Below are 20,054 nucleotides of genomic sequence, written 5' to 3' on the forward strand. Positions count from 1 at the left end.
TTTTTTTGGTAATTTTTCAACATTGAGACATACCCCATGCAAATGACCAAACAAAAAGTGAAGTGTACTATCACAGTAATTCCACGACCCATTTCTATTTTCTGAACTCTTATTCTCTCACTCCCTTCCTTCAGAGCACTTCTCAGTTTCCAACATATGCTCCTGAAAATAGTTTTCAGGGTCAGAGATAGGAGTCATTCTGTGTCTGTGGTAGTTTATCAAGTTCAGTAAAACCAATACACTCTGTTCTGGTAAAGAAATTGTGATTAAAAAACATATTTCTATATGAATAAAAGAGAAAATATTCAAATAGCAGTTTGCACTCTACATTCCAGATGGATTCTGAAGTCTGTTTTCCAGTTTCAGATGTTTGCCTTAGGCCTGAAACAGTCAAATCTTATTGTTTACTCTCAATAGTGACCATTGAGTACAGAGAGTACCCAAGAAATTCTGGCCATTGGCTGATTATTTCCACAAGAGAAACCCAGATATCATGCTATCTCCCACTTGTGTATGATTTAACTTTATGTTAGTGCACAGAAAAGACCTTGGGAAGGATGAAAAAAGGTCTATATTTTTTCAAGAAGAAAAAGTAATTTTTGATACATGGGGCCAGACTTAAGGTAATAATGAGCTCAGTATGGCGGAGTCACTGTATGGTTGTTGAGAATTATCCTGCAGTTATTTTGCTGCTTTCTAAGGTAAGGATAAAAAATAATGTTCACAGTTTCACTTCAAACTTTCCTGAGTGCTACTGCTTCTTCACCATAACAGACGAAACAGACCTCATGCCTAGAAAGTGACAGTGAATAAGGTTTACAGGACCTGTTCTGAGCTCCCATCTTAGTTTACTAAGTAAAGTCAAGCAAGTCACAATGAACTGTCTGATTATAATATATATATGTCACACCTGCCCTGCAAGGGCAATGTCCAGAATAATTGGCATTAGAGAAGAACATGAGGATCCTTGGATGAAGACTATAATTTCCATGCCAAACGTTGGTAGGAATACTAATAGAAGGAAGTTTTAACAACCATGTTTGAATCCACATGCAGCAAAGCAAAGTTTACGGGAGTTCAGAGCTGGAGTTTTGAACCAGCTCTTCCCTTTGTAGAACAAAACAATTGCAAAATATGTTTCCTAAGTGTTCTCCCTTACCCAATTCTTTTTATTCCCTTCCATGTCACTGCTTCACCTTCTATTCTACAAACATCCGTATGTTTGAAGTAATATCTAACTCCATTACTTGTTTTTGTTACTCCACTGACAAGGTATCAGCCACTTTCAAAATACTATTTCATCTGTGGCTCATGAGATTCAGAAGTTATAAATTTATTGAATGAGAGGTGTGTTATGATGAAAAAAGGGCTACAGTTCTAAGCAACAGGTCTTGCACATTGCTTCTGAAAGCCAGTCCGTTCTATCAGTGGAAAACTAGAAGATAATAAGTAACAAATTTTTGTTCTTTTTTTCCCAGAAACTAAAACAGTTTCATGTAGTGAGATGAAAAATAGCCTGGCTGAAAATGGAAAAAATATAACAACGTGACATTTTAGTCATCCCGTGGAATTCTTTGCCACAGGATTGAAGAGACAGGAAATAGTCATCCCATCACCCTTCTACTCCCTCCCCCCCCCAAAAAAAAACCAAAACCAAACAAATCAACAAATTAAAATATTAATGGATGCATCAGTGAAAAAAAAAAATCTGTCTTCAATTATTAAACAAAAGGACATGTCTTTTGAGTCACAAAATCCCTGGTGCGGAAATATCTGAAATGTGGGAATATGTCCTGGCAAAATACTTCTACATTACTTTTGCTTTTTTAGTGTTTGTTAAACATCTACTAGGACTATAATAATAAAAACATATGTGTCCAGTTGAAGCAGACTATAATGGAGTCTTCCTTCGTGCCCTGTCAGTGGTGATGTTTATACTCTGTAGTGGAAAATCTTGAAAGTCACAAAAAATAATGGTGCTTCCAACAGCTATGGAACTCTCCGTATCTGAAGCAGTGTGAGTCTGTCTGGATTTAGTTCTGTAACTTTAGTGAGAGAATGAACTACTCATTTCCTGGGGGGAAAAAAAAAAAAAAAAAAAAAAAAAAAAAGGGAAAGGAAAAACATTTGTATATATAAGCATACATACAAAGCTTGGCAGTGAAAAATGGTAAAAATCAGTATATAGTTTGTTAGGGGTTACCTGAAACTTCCAAAAAAGGGACTAAAAAACATAAGACAGTAACAATTGTTCACCATCCTTATGGCATGTGGAACAGAGCAATAGCATGTATCACAACATTTAGTATGCTTATGTTTAAATTCTGTACATTTAACACTCTCTAATATGTCATAGCCTAATACATGATAATAAGCCAAGGGCACCAGTGGATTGTAATCACACAAGGAAAGTGATGAAAGAAAAGAAAACAAAGCTGAGAAAAGACATGTCCCTTCGCAAGTAAAAAGATAATGACAATCATGAGAAGTTAGGACAAGAAACAGAGAGAGAGAAGCATATCTGATAAAGGTACAGAAATGCAAGAAAAAAAAAAACATAACAATTCAAGTAACTGTGGCATCCTTCCAGCTTTCAACAGGACAACAATTCAGGAAGCATCACACTAAAGTAACAGCCGTTCACAGCTGTTACTGTGAGCAATTTTTTTAAAGTATGAGCATGTTTCTAAATACAGGAATAACAGAATGCAAAAAGCATACTTGACTCAGCTTTGCTGCAGAACAATATTTTTGAAAAGATTACTTCAAAAAAGTAAAGCAAAATAGGTTTTTAACTGCACTAGAATTGAGAGTGAAGCACATAAGTGATGCAAACTGACATCTATAGCACGCCAAGAACTATCATCAACTTCAAACATAGCAATTTGAAGGGCCAAAGTCAGCCAAAGATTAAAAGTTCTGCTAGCTAATGGAAAGTCAAACTGACTTTATCTATGCAACTGTGTTAAAATCTGTTTTAATTCTGTGTTTCAGATGTCATCAGCAGTTGGAATATCTCTTTTCTCAGTTTTATTTTCCCACACAATTTACCATGTATTATCTCCATGTTTCCATGTTTATGACAAACTGAGATCAGTTTTCAATTTTCATTGATCTACTACTGTCACTGGGAAAGAGCTGAAGCAAAACGGTCAGCCTACCAGTGTAGTGTAACAGGTACTTATAGTTTATTATCCAAGTTTGAGATTCAGGAACTCTTATTTCTACATTTAAGTCAAGCAAAATAGCATCAGTGATTGTCTTTTTCTTCTATCGATGTGCAAAAGGCGGATAAATCAACAAACAGAAAGAGTTTATTTAGCACTTATAAATAAACAGATTTGGAATAGTAGTCCTTAATGTCATCTTCAAAATAATTCCAATGGAGAAACAATTAACATGATAAACACTCTGCCTGTTTTGTAATCACATATTCCTGATAATGTCTCATTTTATTTCCTCTCTCTTTTTTCTTTTCTATTTTTACTTCTATTCAAAAATGTTTTATTGAATTATCTTTCAAAAAAGGCATTAACTTTTGTAAATTGGAAACTAGAAATGTTTCCATGGCTATGACAGGGATTTCACTATGAATGCCTACAATAACCTCCCAATTAGTAAACAGGCCAGAGAATTTCATCCTTATCTAAACTGTTTGCAGATTGACAAGGGTATTGTGACATTTCCTGTAAGGAACTGGACACAGCCTAGATAATGATTGCTGCATTATTTTCCTTTTTAATTGAAATTTAATTGAATACTGTGCTGATAAAGCACCCAATTGATTATTTACTCCTTGCTTTTATGCCATGGATACACGTGCTTTGAGATTCTCTGGCTTGCTAAGCAGTTGTCCTGACTGATGGTGCCAGTGTGACATTTCCATTAAAACTTTTTTATCCTTTTAAATGGCCCTTAGAGAAGACTGTGAACCACTTAGAGGTTCTTTTTATTTATTGTTTTTATTTTATTTTATTGTTTTGTTTATTGTTATTTATTTATTTTGCTGTTTTCAAATACTGTAAATAGGTAAAGATTATAGATCTTTCACTATTTGCTTCCCTAAATGAGGGAGGCAGTGAGAACTTGAAGGGTCTGTGATCTAAATCTGTTGCTTAAGATCAAGAACACAAAGATACTAATCTACCATAAATGATGACCTGTAGCCATATAGCCCTGATCATATAATTTAATACTTGTGACTTGGACCACGAAATCATAAAAAGATCAGAGAGACACAAGTCCAGAGCAAGAATTTGTGTATCATACCTTTACACCAAGTAACATCTTACTGAAACAAGCATGTCTGCTGTTAAGAAGGTTGATGCTCCCAATCTATAGGCTTGGTCCCAATTAATAAATCTGGAATGGCACAAATCTGCACTAGAGGAGGTTCAGACTGGTTGTTAGAAAAAAATTATTTACCATGAGTGTGGCCAAACACTGGAACACACTTCCTAGAGAGGTGGTTGATGTCCCATGGCAGACAGTGTTTAAGAGGAATTTGGGTAACCACCTCAGTAATATGACTTTTTAGTTTAACTTTTAGTTATTCCTGAAGTGGTCAGGCAATTGGACAACAATCATTGAAGATCTCTTCCAACTGATCTACTCTTTTCTACCTACTCTACCCTTCTCTACTCTACTCTACTCTACTCCACTCCACTCCACTCCACTCCACTCCACTCCACTCCACTCCACTCCACTCCACTCCACTCCACTTTATGCCACTATTCTCAGTGAGCTGACTTAAGACCCCTACATGAAACACTGTTAGAGAGTTAGGCCTCTCAGAAGTTCTTTGAGGGGGAGTTCAACCAATGGTATACTCATTATTTACATATCATACACATCCAACATGACCAAATTATTTCTCTACCTCCATGGTCCACATGAGACAAAGAGAAAAGCAATAAGATGCCTCGAGGTCTATAATTGCCTGTCGAGACAGGAAATTAAATAGACTAGGACTCGTCAGCCTGGAAATAAAGGACTTAAAGGAGAAATTTTGAAAGCATGAAAGAAAATGAACAGGGAAAATCTATTAATTTACAAAGACAACAAGGATACAAAGACATTACAGGCAGCAAATTTAAAATAAAGTAAAATTAATGAACTATAGAAATAATTGCCACAGGCCAAAAATATAGATGGATTTTTAAAACAGAATAACAAAATACCAAAAAGAAAAGTCCCTCAAGGCATGTTAAACAAAGCATTTGGATTTAACATCTGTATCAAAAAATCGCTGCAATTTAGTTTTTTTCTTATTATTTTTATTTTATTGGTATTTATTATCAAGGGATTGTAGTGTATGAGGAATACGTATGTGTGTGTATGTATATATATATATATATATACATATATGTATTTTTTTCTTTTTAACATTGTCCTAAATGTTTTTCAGAATGGGGCTGGTTTTGAAAAATAAGAAAGTAAGTAAAAGCATTGACATATGTGTCTACATTTTTGTTACATACAGTGCAGATATAATGAATAGGATCACTGAAATATGGAGGGGAACGTTATAGACACTTCAAGCATATGAACTAATCTTAGCATCATAGAATCATAAAATCACAGAGCCATAGAACGATTTGTGTTGGAAATATCTTAAAATTCATCTGCTTCCAACCTCCTTGCTGTGGACAGGGATAACCACCAGACCAGTTTGACCCCATTCAGCTTGGCCTTGAACACCTCTAAAGATGGTACATCCACAGATTCTCTTGTTCTCTAGGACAACTTGTTTCTGGGTATTTCTGGAGCTAAATACCTCCCTGAATTCTGGAGGCAGTAAGTCATCTGAGAATAGACTACAGGTGTCTTAGATATCCTATCAGTAGTGGCTGCCATCTAGCTATTCCTTCTGGAGAGAATGTGTTTCCAAATAGGTCCTAAGTTGCATCTGTCAGTCCCATGGGATTTGTCTACAGCCTATGAATAGAGTTGCCTTGTATTTAAACATATAATCATAAGTCTTGAATTATTTTTACTGGCCCATGTGAGAAACAAGATAGTGGAATGCATGAACTTTGCCTTGGTTGACCAGCGTTTTCTTCTGACCCCTCTTCAAAATAATAAAATGGTTAATAATGACATAATAATGACATTTTCTGAGGCTCTGTGTGTTACACTCTTTAGGTCCAACTCTACAATTGAAATCTTATAATAAGGCCCAAATCCATACTAGTAGTTAAATATTCCTAACAGCAAGAGTTAATTATCTAAATGCCCTTGTAATGTCATGCCTCTCATGGTTACAAGCAATATTTCCCATATCATATGCTTATCTAGCAGTTAAGATGCTGATTTCTCCTCTTTGACATGAAGCTTGGGTCAAAAACTGTTAATCTTTCTGCAAATGACAGGTGATACTGCAATACAAAATAACTGTAGCAGGGAAGTTAAGATCTCACCAGGGTGCTGGTACCTATACTAACTACTGTTTATTATGGGAGCAAACACAAAGTAAGTATATATTTTTAAAGACTGTCCCTTATTATTTGTTAGTTTTGATACAATTGTATTATGAGGCATATTATTTCTTGCTCCTTGTTACTTCTATCACATTCATTTCGTAAGCTGGCCTTAAATCCAAAATAACTTGTCACAGGAGGATCATTCAGTATATGGGGATTTCACAAGAACATTTTGCTGGCGTCATTTGTCCTATGAGTATCATGTACACATATTTTCTGGCATGCTACCTCAGTGGCTAAGCAACTAGTGAATACCAGAAGCAGCATAAATCCTCTGGAGGCATTGGCATTCATCATAACCAGAGAAAGTCTTTTAATTTATCTCTAAATCAATTTCTAACTTATCTGATATGTAAGAAGAAAAAAAAGAAGGATGGTTCACAAAGTTGAAACAATTGAAAAAATTGAAAATTCAATTGCAAAGTTGAATTCAAGATTAAAGAAGGTAGATTTAGGCTGGATCTTTAGGCTTTAGGTCTTTTACAGTGAGGATGATGAGGCACTGGAACAGGTTGCCTAGAGATGTGGTTCATGCCCTGTCCCTGGAGACCTTCAAGGTGAGGCTGCATCAGGCCCAGGACAACCTGATCTAGCTGTGATGTTCCTGTACTTTGCAGGGGAGTTGGATTAGATGGCCCTTAAATGTCCTTTCCAACTCTAAGGATTTTATGATTGTAAGTAGCAATCTGCATCCTGAATGGCATGGAGCTGGAAATCAAAGGCATATAAGAGAAGCTACCACATAAATTTAGATCTTCTCTTCCCTCATTTGTTCCTAGATGTTTTCTCCTCTTCTAATCATGCTTTTCTCCTATGCTAGTAAAGTGTATTTTATTTAACCACAGGATGAATATATTTATCTATAACTTCTTTCCTGCATAATAGAGAAAATTATATTTTCAATAACATAAAAGTGAGGAGGAAACAACATAAAAAATATATATAGTGAATAGGTCAGAACCTAATTTATTTTTAAGTTTCTGTAGTTTAGTTGACTACAGTAGCATGTTCTTTACTGATATCAGTAGATACTTTTGCATCTTCCATTTCAGTATTAAAGCAGGTAATGGAAATATTGAATGCACAACTTGATCAGATAGTGGAACAATTTGCTTAATGAGATAATTATGGCTCCTTTATGACCTTCTACAAAAGCTGAGCTGTATTTACAGCTGAATGAGTGCACAGACTTGTCCTGATCAGTGCAATGAAATGAGTTAAATGTCTCTGGAGATCCAGCTTCATGGTGCCTAAATGCTGTCACTCAGACTATGCATGCATAAGTGCATGTTGTAGGCATACTCTCCTCACCAGCACTGTCTTATCAGTCATCTTGTTTCTACAACCAATAGATGTGATCCAGTAATCTCCATCTCCTTTCTGCCTGCATTTTCCCAATGTTTCATTACACCTCTCTGTGCAGCAGGGAATAACGAGTTAGTACTTGCCATGAAATTAATTTTTGCTTCTTTTCAACTAAATCCAGCTTTCTTGATCTATGCAGCTACACCAAGGGGAAGCCCATGTGCTCTGGAGTTCTTCCCCCTATCCTAAATGAAAAAATAAGTTCCCTCAGGATCTTTGTATAAGCATTGGTAAGAAACAGCAGGCTCCTGGGAGACCTCATCGTGGTCTTTCAGTACTTAAATGGATCTTATAAAAAAAGATGGAGACCACCCTTTTACTCAGGAAGATGGTGATAGACAAGGAAGACTGGTTTTAAACTAGAAGAGGGGAGATTTAGATCAGATGTTGGGATGAAAACACTTAATCAGGGGATGGTGAGGTACTGGTACTGTCTGCCTAGAGAAGGCATGGATGCCCTATCCCTGGAAGCATTCAAAGCCAGATTTGATGAGGCTTTGATCAAGCATGGATGCCCTGCCCATGGCAGGGGATTGGAATGAGGTGATCTTTCAGTACCCTTCCAGTCCAAATCATTCTATGATTCTACGAAATGTGTGAGTCAGCACAGACATAGAATGTTATTTTATTCTTTGTAAGTACTTTCTTGACTCTCTAAGGATAATGGACTTTCTTAGCTTTTAATGTTTTCCTTCTGCTAAATACTTGCATTTCTCAGTGATTAATGCAGCACTGTATGTTTGGGTATCTTTCCTCAGAGACGTGAGAGCTCAAATATTTACTTCTGATTGGAATTTCCCTTCCTGCAGGTGGTTCTCAATTGAGCAGAAGAAGCAAAGCATCACTCTCATTCTTGAGAGGTGCTGAGCATGGATTATTTAGAGAGGTACCTCACTGATTTACACATGACTCAAATTGGCAGCCGGTTATGGATCTGCTATTTTGGGTGTCTGAATTAAATACTTTGAATCTGTCCATTAAAAACAAAACAAAACAAATAAACAAACAAAAAACAGCTAATGTCAGAACAGAAAACCCCCATACAAACATAATGCATCTTGCTTCTTGCTGGGGTGAGATTTAGTGCAAGAAAAATCTGGAAAAAAAAAATCAAAGGGCATGAAAATTGCTCCATCATTATAATATAGTAGTTGCATTTCATAAAAGTTATATTGCCCTGTTGCTATGGGAACTGCATTTAAACCTTCTTATTACTAGCTGGATCATGTAAAACAACTGAACTTATAGAAAGAAGTTCACTGTTAATTTTCTCTTTTCTATATCTAGATATTATGCAAAGTGTTATAAACATAAGTATTTAACTAAATCAGCAATGCCTATGAAACTAATTATTCTATTCAGTGGGAGCATTCAGGTACAGGACATGAATTCTATGAATGACAAGATTCACTCTGAATGAATTAGAATGGGACAGAAGGAGTATGGAGGAAGGAGAAGTATTTCTTTCACGTTTCCACAGTGATAAGTCCACAGTGATAAGTGATACTTGGTTTAATAATGTAAAATCCAGCAGAAGTACCTCCTGACACAAGGAAAACAATTTCCCTAGTTGTTTTCCTTTTGTTGCAATCTATAGGCCTCCTCTCCATCTTGCCTTCAAATGTTAGTGGGTTTGCTATTACAAAGCCTGAACATGACTGGAAAAGAACTGGAGTATTTGCAAACAATCTGCAAGAAAATAATTTTTAAAAAAATCTGAATATGAATATATTCAACTACATTTTGGCAAGTTTAAAAATGAAAACATAGCGATCAATATTCCATATGAAATAGAATCATAGAATCATACTAAATAAGTATCATAGTAATCATAGTAAATAAATTAATGAGGTTTCATACCTTTGCAGAGTACCGGGGCTCAGTAGATTTTAAGTGATGTAATGACTACACGCTATTCATGTGCCTGGATAAGTACGTCAGACATTCAAGTGTGCAGAACTTACACTGGAAAATCAATTCAATATGTGCTTATATGTCATTGTGATAACTACAGCTTAATCAGGTCTTGGTCTGTGCGTGGCCATATTAGCCAGTGGACAGACTCTTAAAAATAAGGGAAGACAAATAGATAATTTCACTGTGTCAGATTTTCTGAAGGATGTGGGTCAAAAGCAGGGCTCACAGCCTCTGTTATGTACCTCAAGATTTTTTATTAGCTTTTCTTTAAAACATATAATTAAAGACTGAACTTTCACATCATTCAAGTAATATCTATGATGTGGCGTCCAGATAAATCTTTTAACCATCTGACAAATAACTGACTTACTTGATAAATACATTATGTCATCTGAAAAATAACCTTGGGAACTCCAGCCCCAGGAACCACCAGTTTCTGACCCTGCTCATATGAAAAGGGCTTCCCTTTACCCATGTATAAAATACTTTCTCACCCACTTAAGTGGAACAGTACACTTCTATGTAGAATGCCATAAAATCCTGGTGCCCTGGGTCACATCTGACCAACAACCCAATTTTCCCTTCCCAGGTCACTGATAATTTGATTTGCGCATAGAGGTTGTGGTGCCCAGTGAGGTTGTTGGAGTCTCTTTCCTTGTAGTCCTTCAAGAGCTAACACAACATGATCCTTGGCAACATGCTGCAGGCATCCCTACTTGAGTAGAGTTGGAGCAGATGACCTCCAGAGGTCTCTTGAAATGTCAGCTATTCTGTTATTTGGTCATAACCATTGTCCTTATATTCACTGATACCTTTCATGAAGGTGTTGGTCTGTGCTTGCTTGCATCCAAAGCCCAGGGGAGCAGATAGCATAGTCAGCCCTGTACCTGAAAGTGAGATAGTTTTGAGAGTGTTCCTGGGCCTTCTGCAGCTCCAGCATCTGTATCAGTAAAACATAGTACTGTTCAGAAGTAGTTATTTTGCTGTTTATGAATTTCAGTGAATATATCTTCTAAATAAAGTACAAAAATATTGCCTCCAAAAGCCAAGCCAATCATGTTAAGAGAATGAATTTCAAGTGAAAAAAATTTGCACATCAAAGATTTCTCTTAATACAAAACTCTATTTAAAACTGATCTAAGTGGAGCAGGTTGTTTATAGTTCATTATACAGCAAAGACTTTATAAGCAGCCTATCATGTAGAAGCTCTGGCTACAAGTGTGTATATAATTGATACTGTGCTTGAAGAGGTACAAAAATGATAAGAGAATTTAATACATGTCATCTGCAGTCTCAAGCGTATTGTCCATGCTTAGTAGATGACATTTATTTTTCAGTTGACTTCCATAGTGAAATGCAGCTGTTGGTTTATGTCAAATCAATAAAGACTTAATTACAGTAAATGTAAAAGAATTATAAATAAATGTAGTACAGAGCAAGCGTTTGAGAAAAGTGCCTAAGCACTTAAAGTGCCTAAACTCTTAAAGTTGCCTTCTTTTGGGTGGTCTAAAACTAAACATAGAAACTCCTCTCAAACCACCCCAAACCCCGAGGAACCTTCTTTTCAAACTCCTCCTTAAGATGAAAGCCCTTTTCTTGGTTCCTTTCCCTGTAATCATCATTTTACATTCAAAATAAATGAGCAGATTATCATCTGATTTAAACTGATGCCAGTTCGCTGACCTTCACAGATCTCTATCACGTTCTGCTGTCAAACATCCCAGAATAAGCCCAGATTATAGCAAATACAGTTCATGATGATGAAATTATGATGCCATTTGCTAATACCAGGAATGCTGCAGGGCTTTTTTTGCTTTGTTTTTGATTGCAGACTTGTTCATTTTGTTAATATTTAACTGTAAAATAAAACAAAATAAAATAAAATGAGACATTTTAGAGAATGTAGTTTCTTTGTCCTTAAAATTAGATGTGAATGAGTCAGTGTTCCCTCACATTTGTCTTAGTAAACTGAGCACCACCAAAACACAAGCTAGAGCACTAGGTCCATTGGAATCTGAAATTCTTTAAGTGTTACCATGTTTCTGGGAAGAAATTTCATCTGAACCAGGAGAGGTTTTCCCTTGCAAGTGATTCAACTTGAATAGTGCCATGAGAGAACTGCTCTGAACAGGGGAAGTGGACAAGGCCACCTTGTCTTGATGGATGACATATTACCTCTTGTCTTCTGACTCTACCTTATTTTAGTTCATATTAAGGGCATCCAATTCATAGAGAACTCCATTGACTGGTGTGAATTTCAATGCAATTTTCAGTGTGAAACCTTTCCCGTACAAAGGGAAGATATGCCAGCTACACAGCTTGTAATTGTAATGTTTAGTAAGAATGGGAAAGAATAACTTCAAACAGTGTCAACACGTTGATCACTTATATTAGAGAAAATGTACTAACTGTTGTTATTGTGGAACAGAATTAAGCTGCCAAAATGGATTCCTGTTCCCTCCAGTTACCTAACTTCATGTGTTTGACAACACACTCTGCCTCTGCTTTTCAGAATGAGTCTGATATCCTAAGCACTTTCCATATCTAATATTCACATATTTATGCAGAATTCTTTGATCAGATCCAGATCATGCGTTGAAATGCTGTTCATCTCCCCTTATATGTGCCACAAAAATACCATCCAAATGGCTGATCTTGAAAAGGAAAGTGGTCTAGTCTAAGCACTCCTTCTAAAACCAGGGATAGCTAGACCTCTTTGCTCAAGACTATAAGCAGTTATGTTTTGAGTATCACCAGCGTTGGTGGACTACCCTTGGAAGTAGTTGAGTCACCATTACTGCAAGTATTTAAAAGACAGGTAGATGTGATGCTTACAGACATGATTTAGTGGCAGACTTGACAGTATTATGTTAATGACTGAACTTGATCTTACAGTTCTTCTCCAACCTAAATGATTCTAGGATTCTATGGTTCTAGGGATGGAAATACTACAGCTTCACTAAGCAATCCTTCTGGCATTTGATGAGCCTCTAGGATGGATGCGCTCAACTCTTCGACCAAACCAGCTGTAATTTGGTTCAGGCTCTGAAGCAAGTAAAGACCATGAACTCCTTTAATTCCAAACAATTATTTGAAACTAACCAGATTCACTCATATGATATGCTTTTATATTCTTAAGTGTGGAGACAAGAACTTTGATCACGCAATTAACACTTGAGAAGTGGGAGGCTCTTCCAAGACTAATTTATCAAGGAACAAAAGAAGTTGTGCAAGGAGTCATAGGTTTACCTTTTCCTTTTTATATAATCTTACTACAAGCCAACCAGAGCAGGTACCCTAGCACTGTTTTATTGTCAAGGGGAGGTACAGGAGATAACTTGGTCAGCCAATGTCATTCACACTGAATAAGGGCTTGAGTTTATAGCTGTAGTTGCTGTGAAGCTTGCAAATATGAGAAAAATTACCTTAGGGTACAGAATGTCTCTAAGTGGAAGGATCATGCTGGATTCAGTCTGCCCACTGATCACACATTTCCTTAGGCTCTGCAATGCCAACAAAAAACAGGAGTCATTCAAAGGACAGGACTCAGATATTCTATGTGGGCTTCCAGATAAAGGAACTATGGCTCCAGATTTGTTTACTATTGTTTCTTGTATATACCTTATAATGTCTGTAGTCATTAATAAGAAATTATCTGTTAAATGTATGTAAATGTATGTATATAGTGGATTTTGTTATTCTGTTACTGGAAATAATTCATGATTTTCTATGCAGAAGAAATGAGAAAAATGACCAAAAGAACATTCAATTATTACTCATTTCCAGTAATAGTGTTCTTTTTTTATATCAGAAACATTTACTTAAGACTGAAAACATCATCACATGTCTGGATTTCAGATGCAAGGCAACACATAAGAAACAGCGAAGATAGGTGTAAGATCTCAAGGTGTTGGTAAATGAAGTCATTTGCTCTTGTGATTTCCTTTGATATGGAAGATGCTACTGTTTCTCCTCACTGAAGTTCAGGTAGATCACACTACTACAAGTGATGCACACAAATGCTAAAAGCATTGATTTTTTGTGAGATGATGCATATAGATCCATTTAAGAACATATTTCATTTTTGGCAACATAGAAGGGTTAAAAGCTAGAAATTGAAAGGAACTCCCTCATGTTATATTTCTTAAAGTCAGTTCCTTGCAAGTTTCAATCTCCTTAACATTCACTTCTAGTAGCTATTTTTGCTTTAAATATGCACATTTAAATTCTTACCTGTGATCTTTCACACAAGCACTCTGATCCTTCCTGCCCTCCATGGAAAACAAAACATATTCCTTCTCTGGTTACTTGGCAACGTGATGGAGCAGCTTTAGGAACCAGATCCTGCACTTACTCTTCCACAGATTTCAATAGAAAAAAAAAAGGAAGAAGGTTAACACTCTCATAAAGAAAAGCTTGGGGGGCAGAGACAGAGATTATGAGGTTTAAAACTGACAGAGAATCAACAGGAGGAACTGTACAGCCATATATCTAAAAGCATTTAGATCTTGCAGGTTGGAAGAGGAGGTACCATTCCTATATTTCTCCTATCAGCTCTCATTTTAAATGAGAGCTGCAACTCCTGAACAGATTGTTTTCTTTTTTGGTATGTTGGATTTCTTTTAATATGTTTAGCTTTTATTCTTCTGACAAGTAGATAGTAAAATAATGATCCATTAACAGGCAGGAAAAACAATAAGCTGTAACTGCGGGCTGGAGCCTATCACAAGAGGTTTAATTCCCCAGTTCTGTCAGAAATGTGCATTTTTGAACAAGAGCATTGAAATTGCTTCATCAGTTAATATTTCTTTTAAAATGATAATTAGTCCAGAAGTGACTTAAGGATCACACATACAAAATGGTTTGGATGTTTGAAGTGTGCAATTACACCTTTTTGGTACCCAGCACAGATTCCAAATCCCTGAAGGACTGCCTGAGAATGCACCCTGTATGCGGAAAGACATACAAAAGACTGGAACAAATTACCCAGAGAAACTGTGGATGCCACATTCCTTGAGGTTTTCAAGGCCAGTTTAGAAGAGGCTGTAGGCAGCCTGATCAGGTGAGGGGCAGACAGCCCACAGCAGGAGCTAACACTTGATGCTATTTAAGGTCCCTCACAATCTAAGACAATCTAAGATTCTATGATTCTATAATTCTAATACAAATGTTAAACATAAGCAACCTTGTGAAAAAGTCTCACTCCTGTTCTTAGGCACCAAAAAGGATTTAAGGAAGATATCTCACTCCAGCAAAACCACAAATGCCCTCCAATGATAGGTTTGCAACTACCTGGTTTGTATCGTTCAATAGTCTTCAGCAGAGCTATGATATTGAAGGTGACATCATTTTCTAATTTTATGGATCAGAATATTCCTCCAGAATGTTGGATGTAGTCTCAGGTAATTTCCAGAAAAGCACTATATATCTAAAACTGCTAGCCACAGTAACGAGTGAGAACGTATGCTTTTGCTTATTAGATTCAAGTGAGGTTGAAATCATATAATTATTTTTTTGCTTTTGGATTAAATAGGCCAATGTTTATTTTATGTTTAAGGGAGGAAGAATACTGAAAATACATCATCCAAAGTCTCTCTCAGCCTCAAGAAAAAAAACACAAATTCCTTGGACTGCGTAATTCCAACCAATATAGATTCCTCTAAGTTCTAATTACCTTGCTTTTATGGAATAGCTTGTAAAAGTATTTTTCATTCCACTTGATCAGAAGGGAGCAGTCAAGAGACAAATCTGCTTTTCTTAAATCTTCTTTGAATGATGGGTGTTCAATAAAGATCTTGTCTAACAGAACAAAGATCCAACCAAGCACTGTAGTAACTACAAGCTTCAGAGTATCAATTTATGACTAAAGTCTTCATTTCAGAATTATAACTATAATCACATATTTAAATGTATTCAGCACCAGCACACTCAGTTTAACACTTGTATACGTCTGGGTATACATACAGATGATTTTAAAGATAGAAATAGTATTCTTATGCAGCTTTTCCTTCAAGCTCTTCCATTTGGAATTATTATTATGAGACATTCTCATAATATTGAAAAGATATTTGGAAAAGAAAAAAAAGCAATTATTCTGTACAGTCAACAGCAGAGGTTTATGATGTTCAAAACTATTTTTACCTTGCAGCAAAAAGAAAGGTCTTTCATCTCCATTGTTTATACTATAGAGAAACGCTATTTGAAATAGAAAAAAATACGTCAAAAAATGGACAACAGAACTGAAATCTACATATGTGAGAGACAAAAACAAAACAAAATGAAAACCAAACAAACAACAGAATAAAACCAAGGGGAATAAAAGCTCATTTTAAACCAAGATATAGAAAAAGGGACTCAAAAGAAGTCCATAGAGAGAAAACAAACATTGTATATTTTGTCACTCTAACACAGACACAGAACTGTAACACAGAATTATGTCAGAAGTGTCTATTACTCCTAAACACTTCTAAAGAGTTGATGTGACCCATTTGTAGACTTTTACATTTGTAGCAGGTTATAGGTGAAATGATTCTCCATCCTGAACTTGCCTGAATAGCCTGTGTCTCAAACTGTGTTCTCTTCCCAAAGGTTACTGCTTCTCCTGTTGCATTTCAGGAGAGTCAAGAAAGAGAGGTGTTCCTGTAGAGTAACTGTGTCGAAAGACAAAAATATCAAATCCTGCAATCATCCTGAAAAGTAGGAGAGAAATTCCAAGCTACATCTTTCTAGACTTTTTTAAAAACTATTTAAGGACTGCTAAGCATTCTCAAAGACACCAACATCAGTGCAAACTGTTGAGTTACAGCAGCAGAAATTCATGATCCTCTAACTTGCCTGAAATACCTTAATAGAATGGCTTGGGTTGGAAGGGACCTCAAGGATCATCAAGCTCCAACTCCCCCACCACATGCAGGGCCACCAACTTCCATAATGAAAGAACGAAACAAGATCAGCTTTAAAATTTTGAGATGGATTTAGATGGAAGGAAAAAAATCTGATGTTTTTTTTAATTAAGAAAAAGGAGAAATATGAAAGAACTCCCAAATTAATGCATAATTATGTTTAGTCCCTCTTTAGATACTAATAATTCCAAGAATATAACATTGTTTCTTTTCTTGTGCCAGAAAAACAAAAACAATGCACAATGTCAAAGCAGCTACTCTGTTCACCGTTCTCCCTTACTAAATGTTCCAGACTACCTGTGAATGTGTAGTGTATGTGCACACCAAATGAAATGAAAATGAATGCATATTATCAAGGGGCATAGTAAGAAGGAAATTTGTAGGGATTGTAGGGACAGTATATTACATGATTGCTCAGCTAATGATTAGTGATTTTTATCAATTTATGTTGCTGACTTTCATTATGTTTTCCTGGAAGACATTTTTTCTACATTTACTTAGATCTGAAATACACGAACCCAGTTCACAGTGTGATACTAAGACACTGGGTCTAATTGCTTTGCAAGGCTGCAGTTTCTAAAATGTAATGAGATTTGAGCCATGTGCAGCCAAAAATAAAGTATGAGAACGCAGTGGTTTGTGGGTGTTTTTGTTTGTTTGTTTGTTTCTTTGTTTTGTTTTGTTTTCCCCTATTTTATTAGCATGCATTTCCTGCAGTGATTCGGGTCCCTTAAGGCTCTCATGAGCCTTAACACTCTAAATCCTGACACAGAATGCAGCATGCATTGAAATGCTTACCTGTAGGTAACACCCGAGAGTGATTCACTCTATTAACTTCCAGTCAAAAAACAAGCCTGAAATTCCTGTGCTTCTTCCCAAACATAATTTTAATCAATTTCCTTCTGTACCTGCATCAACTCTAATATGTGCTCCAGTTTAGACGATGCTGGGTTTAAAGAAAAATATTCATTCAAAATTGAATGGATGTAGAAAAAGGTGTACTTATTCTGCAGGACTGATGCAAGCATAGTTTATCCAGACACAATTTCAAATGCAAAAGAAATCTTAAGCATTTTTATACATGTAATGATTGCCATAGAATTCATATTTGTTCCTACTGCTTCTTAATTCTCAGATTAATTAAACATGCTCTTCCTTAGTAAAGGATGGGAAAAAGTCTACAAAACAAAGCATTTTGATTGATTTATCATTTAAGGAAAGAGAAAAAGGATGCAAGGGAGCATTAGCCTTTGGCTGTGAGCTCATGTACTCATACATGGCAGCCTCACCTAGACCAGACTAAGGATGGTTTTGAAGTTAAATGGGGTTAAACAGATGTTTTCTTGTATAACTGTGTGTAACTCCTGCTGTCATCAGAGAAGCAAGCTTTTCTGTTCTGCAAGAGAAAAATCAGTAGGTTTTATCTTCTCAAATAATACAATAATGAGTATGAAAATTCTGTTTTCCATGCTTTAGAAAATAAGAAATTAGAAAATAATTAGAAAATAAGAGGTATACATAAACATAGACTAGCCTATCCAAGCCAGCAACCTGTGCTGAAGCAGAAAATTTCTATTTTTTTTCTTACCAAATAACGGGGAAAATCCTTTTCAATTTGAAATAGCTATAAGAACTTCAGAACTTTTTCACCAGCAAATCCCTTTCATATGGAGCTAGAGGTTTAAATGTGACTTTGAAGAAAATGTTTAGAAACTAGAACTGATCACATGGAGCAGAGTTGTCTAAAAAGTAGTTTGTTTAAGTAGAATAAAGTTGTAATGATAATAAAAATATTCAGCTATGTGAATTTAATTTTGAGGGGACTTCTTCACAGGGCACAGTTTATAAAATTTAACAAGGTACCAGAAAAAAACAAGCGAACTTACGAGAACTGGTAAGAATTCCAGTGCTTTAAAAACAACCTGAACTGCTTGCAGTCAGTCTTAAAAGTTTATCCTGGCACTTGTAAAGGGTACATATAAAAAAACAAGTTTGTTTGGACATCTAAGAAACTTTTTAAACTCCTGCCAGTTTTTTTAGATTTAAAGAGATCTCAGAACATGTTCACAGAACAAGAAACTCAGAATTTTAAAGATGTTCCAAGGCTTCCTTTAGAAAGAATAAAGTCAGCTACCACACAGTGGTACCAGTATTAAGAAATTTTTTAAGCTAATGAGACTAACACCATCCGTAAAGGAGATCTGGTATGCAAAAGATGAAAGCAGATAATATTTTTTTATTCTGTACAGACTCTAAAGCCAAGTTCTGTCTCCAAACTTCAGTATTATTCTCATCATTTCTTAGCCTATTCACCTAATCATCTCTTTTATTTAAGGAAGGAAGCAATGACCAGGACACAAAGAATGATGGATCCTCAAAGAGACACCAAAGAGAAAACAGCCACAAAGCAGAATACCATTTTTTTTCTTTCTTTCTTCTTTTCTTTTCTTTTCTTTTCTTTTCTTTTCCTTTCTTTTCTTTTCTTTTCTTTTCTTTTCTTTTCTTTTCTTTTCTTTTCTTTTCTTTTCTTTTCTTTTCTTTTCTTTTCTTTTCTTTTCTTTTCTTTTCTTTTCTTTTCTTTTCTTTTCTTTTCTTTTTTCTTTTCTTTTTTCTTTTCTTTTCTTTTCTTTTAACAGTAAAGTTGCAATATCAAAGGCAAGACAGATGAAGACATGAGGATTTTTTTTCACTCCCCACCCTAAAAAGCTGCCAAAATTAATTCACTTTTGTTTGATTTTAATTGGATCTTGAAAAGATTTTTCTAGTTCTAGACAGGAAAACCTTTCTTATTAAATATCAAAATGATCTTGAACATACATTGCTACAGGAAAAAAAAAAAGATATATACTAATCTTGCTGAAATGAGAAATGTTTACACTCAGACTATTTGATAGATTCTGTGCCTCAAGACAGTTTTTTGAAGGGCTTCTATGTAGCAAATAAATTCACACATTTTCTCTGATTTTATGATACAAATAAGTGTATATAGCAGCATCACCAGCATTTTAACTGTTAATATTAGCTCTAGTTATTATTAGAAATAATCCCCAGAAATGTATGCAGCATCAATTATTTGTGATGGCCTAAAATTGTTATTTTGAAAGCAATACTTTCATCTTTAATTAGGAAAGAACAGTTAAACTCTTCAAATTCTTGAACTAAATATGAAGACTATCTGCATTTGTGAGAGTAGAACAGGAAAACATGGCTACAGATGCAAACTGTTTTCATAGTCGATTTTTTTCTTTTCCTTTTTCCTTACTAACATGTGGATTTAGTAGTGTTCTGATTGCTCCACTTCCTCCTAATTATCTTCTGTTTAATGTAGGCTGGAGAACCCATATCGAAAGAACAATATCTCAGGCATTATCAAGCTTGCACATTCTCC

At 35.6% G+C, this 20,054-nt stretch overlaps 1 long non-coding RNA gene across 1 annotated transcript; it reads right to left on the bottom strand.

The window, feature by feature from the left end:
* Nucleotides 1–11,207: 11,207 nt before the first annotated feature.
* LOC125692084 (uncharacterized) lies at nucleotides 11,208–14,198 on the bottom strand. Its single transcript, XR_007376442.1, has 3 exons — nucleotides 13,998–14,198; nucleotides 13,190–13,267; nucleotides 11,208–11,620 (listed from the first exon to the last, which is right to left on the bottom strand). It is a non-coding gene; the product is annotated as an uncharacterized LOC125692084 (long non-coding RNA).
* Between the last annotated feature and the right edge of the window lie 5,856 nt (nucleotides 14,199–20,054).

Source organism: Lagopus muta, chromosome 4 (genome assembly GCF_023343835.1).
Source record: "Lagopus muta isolate bLagMut1 chromosome 4, bLagMut1 primary, whole genome shotgun sequence".
In the NCBI taxonomy this organism is placed as follows: Eukaryota; Metazoa; Chordata; class Aves; order Galliformes; family Phasianidae; genus Lagopus; species Lagopus muta.